We start from the raw sequence: 6,000 nt of genomic DNA on the forward strand, positions 1-6,000 counted from the left end.
ACAATGCTAAAAGCTCACCAGATGAAGGGAGGCTCTTCGCCTGAGAAAAAATAGGAAACAGAGAGACAGCTTTTGGTTTGTAACAGACAAAAAAGCAAAGACTTATTATTAAAAAGTCTAGACTTCAAGAGTAAGTTAAAGCTACGAGGAAAGGAAGAATTATTAGTAGAAATTTTAAAGACAATTTATAATTACAAAAAAAAAAAAAAACCTCAAAAATTTAGTCTAAACATTATAAATTTTTAATTTTTAGTTTTATCAATTTAAATATTAATATTTTGATTTATTTTCATTATAAATCATATGCCTTCTTTTGTTAATTACAATCGATAAAAAAAATTATTTTAATCATTAAACTATATATATAAAATGTCTAAAATATTCTCTTTATCTACTCTAATGATTAAAATATCTATTTTTTATTGATTTTAATTAATAAAAATAGAACAATGGTTTAGATTAAAAATAAATTAAAAACTTAAGTTTTAAATTGATAAAATTAAAAATTTAGAATTTATTTTGTTATAAGGCTCAAATCTTAAAAAAAAATTCCTAATTTTTCCAAAATCATATTTTGTGATATTTTGACAATTAAAAAATTATAAATTATATTAATCAGATTATTCCCTATCTCCAAACTACTTAACAATGGTAAATTATCATATTTTAAGAACACAATTTTCTATTATATCAGTGGTTCAGATTATTGCATAAGTAATGTCATACAATTTTTTGAGATTACTTTAACAACAAGAAAAGAGGGAGGAAGGTCACCAAAGTTTTCACAGTAATGATTCAGATTTTCACAAAACATCACCCCCACAACCTCCACTCACTTGTAATTGGTCTAAGTAAGAAAAAAAAAAAATACAAGCACATCATTGGTCCACATCACTGTGGAAGTGGTGGGGTCTCCCCAAAAGGGGGTCCCAAACATTTTCCAAGTTTTCATAGGAAGCTTTGCCACGTGCCAAGTTGTCGTTGGTCCAAAAAGAATTGAAAATTGGAAAAATAAGAACAAGAAAAAAAAATTGTAGTGTAGCATCACTTTGTAATGTAAAATTGTTAGTTTGATTTTAAAAAATAATAAATTATTAAAAAAAAAAAGGTTTGATACTTCTGTTTGCCATTTGTTAGGTGTGGTTTGGAATCCAATTAAAAAAGTGACATTTTTTCTAAATTTTTTTTGCTCTTTAATTGATTTTTTTTATTTTTTTTAGTGATATATATTCTAATATTCTAAGCCCACACACACGCCTTTGCTTTTTTGGATGGCCAAAAGAGAGCAGCAAGGGAGTGGTTCCTTAGGCACTACAATAATTAAAGTGAAAGTGGAAGAACAACAATTGAAATCTAGTCTGTGTTTGACAGAGTTTTGTAAATATGATTTTAGAGTATGAGTTGTATTTTGAATTTATGAGTTGTGCAATTATAATTTGAATATAGAAAATTTGTTTGGTTATAGTTTTTGAATAGAGTGTTGAATTGAATTTTGAATTGTATTTGGAATTGAGTTTTAAAAGTTTGATGTGACATGTGAAATAAGAAAATTTGTTTGGTGATGAGCTTTCAAAATAGTTTTCAAAACTTAAATCAACCTATAATTGATAACGATCCCGCTACGTAGCTCGAAAGTCTGTGGTTCGACTGTGGCTCGACACCAAAACGACGTCGTTTTGGTGTCTCTTTTTTTTTTTTTTTCTGCGTTTTTCTGATGAAGAAGAAGAAGAAGAAAAGGCTGAAAAAAAATAATTTAAAATGAATGATGAGAGAATGAATCTGTTTTCTCGTACAAAAAAAAGGCATTGGATGAATGATGAATGCGAGAATGATGCGAGAATGAATCTGGCCATCTCTCCATCAAGATCAATATCAACAAATTTTTTTTTTTGTTCATTAACATCATCAGATCTGGGTCTGAATTTTTTTTTTTTTTCCTTCATCCTCAGATTTTGAAATCAGCAACAACATCATCAGCATCTTCATCAACAAAAATTTTTTTTTTACCATTAACCCTCAAATCCAGATCATCATCATCTTCATCAACAAAAAAAAAAAATTAAAATTGATGAACAACTAAAAAAAAATATGTATATACAGAAAACAACATCAACATCATCACCATCATCATCATCAACAATTTTTTTATTTTTTTATTTTTTTTCAGATCCAGAACAAGTAAAAAATAAATAAATATACAGAAAACAAGAACTAAAAAATATATATATACTCATGGCAGTCTCTGGTCTTTGTTCGGTGAAGATGAGATAGAAGTGGCTGAAATCTTGCTCAATCTTCCAAATCTAATCTTCAAATCGGAGTCTCGTCTTCGATTTGCATCCGGGTGGGGTGTCAAGAGAAGGAGATCTTCAATCGATTCCAACCCACCGCCTCTTCCTCGTCTTCGTCCCTCAATCAACATCATCATCTTCTTCAGATCATCTTCAGATCATCATCTTCATTCTACCTCTTTTCTCCTTCTCTTTATCTTTTCTGTCTTCTCTCTCTATTCTGATTCAAAAAGCAACTGAAACCAAAAAATTAGGGACCCAAACAAACTGAAGCAAGAAAAAGAAAAAGAAAGAAAAAAAAAAAAGACAAAACGATGTCGTTTTGTCTAGTCGACCCACTATTCGAGCCACATTTCTCGAGCTACCACTCATTTTGCAATTGATAATCAAACACACAATTCATAACTCGATATTCGTATTTTTGATCAACAGTCATAATGAAACTATTTTTAAAATACTCAAATAAAAAAATGATTTTTTTTTTCAATTAATTGTTTTTAAGTAATTTTTTTGAATATTTTTTTTTCAAATAACTTCTATGTCAATTATTTTATGTCAATTAATTTTTCTGTCAATTCATTTTTTAGGCCTGTATAAACATTAAAAATATTTAAAAAATGTTTATAAAATTAAAATATTAAAAATATTCCGAAAATACAAATATTAAGAATATTAAAAATATTCTGAAAATCAAAATATTAAAAATAATTTTTTTTCAAAATAAATATTCAAAAAATTTATATCATAAATATTTAAATAATTTAAATAATCTAAAAATTTTAATAAGTAAAAAATTAAAATAAATATTCAAAAACTTTAAATCGTAAAAATTTAAATAATTTAAATATTCAAAAAATTTAAATAATTTAAAATTTTAATATTTGAAATTTAAAAACAACTCTACACTCAAATCGTAACCAAACACATAAAACAAAACTCAATTAAAAAATTATTTTTAAAACTCATAACCAAACACATAACTCGAAACTCCAAATTACTTTCACAACACTACACTCAAATCGTAACTAAATACATAACAAAAAAATTAAAATATTTAAAAATATTTTTTATAAAATAGAGTTTGAATTTATTTTTATAAAATATTTTAAAATTTAAAAAATTAAAATCGTAATATTTAAAAATATTCAAAAAATTAAAAAATTAAAAAAATCGTAATATATTTAAATATTTAAAATCTTAACAAAATTAAAATATTTTTAAAATATTTAAAAAATTAAAATATTAATTTGAATTGAGTTTTGAAAAGAGTTTTGAATTATATGTTTGGTTATGAGTTTTGAAAAGAGTTTTGAATTATATGTTTGGTTATGAGTTTTGAGAAATGGGTGTAGAATTATGATTTGAAAGCTCAAAACAAACACCACACTCAAATCAATAAGTGAAACCATAATTTGAGAGGCTTACCAAACGGAGCCCTAATTTTTTCAAAAAAAAAAAACAATTGAAATCTAATTAGTCTTGAAAAAGCTAGGAAAAAAAATAAAAATAAAGGAGGAAGGTCATGAACTGCTTCTCACATGCCAAGTCCTTACTAGTCGAAAAAAAATAGGGAAAAAACAAAGAGAGAGAGAATAAGGGAAATAGAGTCCAATAAAAAAATGTAGGTTTTGTTTGGAAAGTGAGTTGGTTTTTTGACTATTTTAGTTTGGAGTTAAAAATTTCGTTTAAGATGGGCTTTTTTAATTTTTTTGACTTTTAAAAAAGAAAAAATGAGAGCGTTTTGGTTTGCTGACCTATTTTGAGACCGACTTCAGTTATCCAAGTCGTTCACTTTTTAAAATTTATGGACTAGAATATGCATGCAGAAAATCAAAATGATCGGATATCGGTATATGTTTGAATCAAATTTGTATTATAAAAAATGGATCTCTATTCTTAAAATTATATTTGACATCTATTTTTTAAAAAATAAATATAATTCAAACATATAGTTATCAATGTCAAATCATTTGATTTTTTGCATAAATATTCTATTCAACGAATCCTAAAAAATATACAGTTTAGATTACTGAAATTGGTTTCAAAATGGTTCTATTATGCCCAAACGCTCTCTCAAATTGATATGACAATTTAATAGTAACCAAACCCTATATATGTAGTAGTTTAGGCCTAAATGGCCTTTGATTGGGAAAAATTATTATTATTAGTTTTTGTCACGCGTTAAAATTTATTATAGCTTAATAAGAGATCATCCCAACACCCCACATAAGAAAGTAAAAAATAAATTTATTCACATATTTTTTTAATGCGTGAATAATACACAAAATATGATTGATTCAAAAATACAAATATATTTAAAAATGTATTGATTCTATATAAAATGATAAGTTCTATTATCTTACCCCAATCAGAAAATATATATTGCTCACACATACTTTGTGTGAATAAGATTGTGACGGTGAAGGTTGCTAGGCACTTTCGCTTTCTTTATTTCGACATGGAAATACTTTTTTAATGGAAAGCATTTTTTATAGAAAACATTTTCATATATTTAGTTGCAATTGTAAAATTGATATATTAGTCATAGTGTTAGCGATGATGATGAGGTGGTAGAGGGTGGTGGTGAAGTGGGGGAGGTAGTGAGTTGTGGTAACGTGGCAGCATTGAGTTCAAATAATGTTTTTCACCTTTAAAAGTAAAAAGGAGTTTGACCTTTTAAAAATAAAAAATATTGTCAAACAAACTTATTTTTTGTTGACCACAAAAAAAGTTCTATGCTGTTTCGTTTTTTTGAAAATGAGGATAACATATTTTGAAAAATAATTTCTATTGAAACAAACGCATCATTTAATTCAAATTAAAGTGAAAGAAGTTGGAGAACAAAAATTGGAATAGTTGGTCTTGAGCCGAACTACATGTATAACGCTCTGTCTGTTTGGGAAATTGGTTATTTAGTTGATTTTTTTAGTTTTTTTTAGTTATTTTAGCTTAACTAAAAAAATTATATGTGGAAAGATAGTTGGTTATTTTGTAATTGATTTGATGGTTGTAAAAGAGACAAAGTAAAATGATTATGAGTTAGAGGTGATATTTTGTCTTATTGAGTATTTTAGCCTATTAGTAACCCTTCCCAAACAGGGCCTATGTGATATTTTGACAAATAAAAAATCATACTTTATATTAAGTGAGTTAATTTTTATTTCTTAATTATCTATCAATCCTAAGTTATCATGTTTCAACAGTAAAAAATTTCATTACATCACTGATTTAGACCACTGTATAGGTAATGTAACATGATTTTTAGAAATTGGAAAGCTTTCCATAGAAGGATGGTCACCAAAATTTCTATGGAAAGTTTTGCAACGTGCCAAGTCGTCATTGGTCCAAAAATAACACTCCTTTGGCTGGAGGGGTTTGGTGAGAGAAGGAAAAAAAAAATGTGAGAATAGAAAACTCCTTCACTTGTTTGGATGGAAAAGTAGGTAAGAAATGATGAGAGATGGTGAGAAAATGGTTCTCACCAAACCTATACTTTGTTTCTCACTAAAAGTGGTGAGATTTGATGAGAAAGGAATTGGGTTTAATTGTGACACTCCCAAATAATTAACAAGTTTAAGTCTAATTATTCCATTAGAACTCAATAATCTCAATCCAAGTGATCAAATCTCTATATCTGTATACCATTCATGAGAGAGATTTACCAAAAAAAGGGTCTATATGCAATACATATTCAATCTTTCCCAAAGTT

Source organism: Camellia sinensis, chromosome 2 (genome assembly GCF_055761805.1).
Source record: "Camellia sinensis isolate YWXY chromosome 2, ASM5576180v1, whole genome shotgun sequence".
In the NCBI taxonomy this organism is placed as follows: Eukaryota; Viridiplantae; Streptophyta; class Magnoliopsida; order Ericales; family Theaceae; genus Camellia; species Camellia sinensis.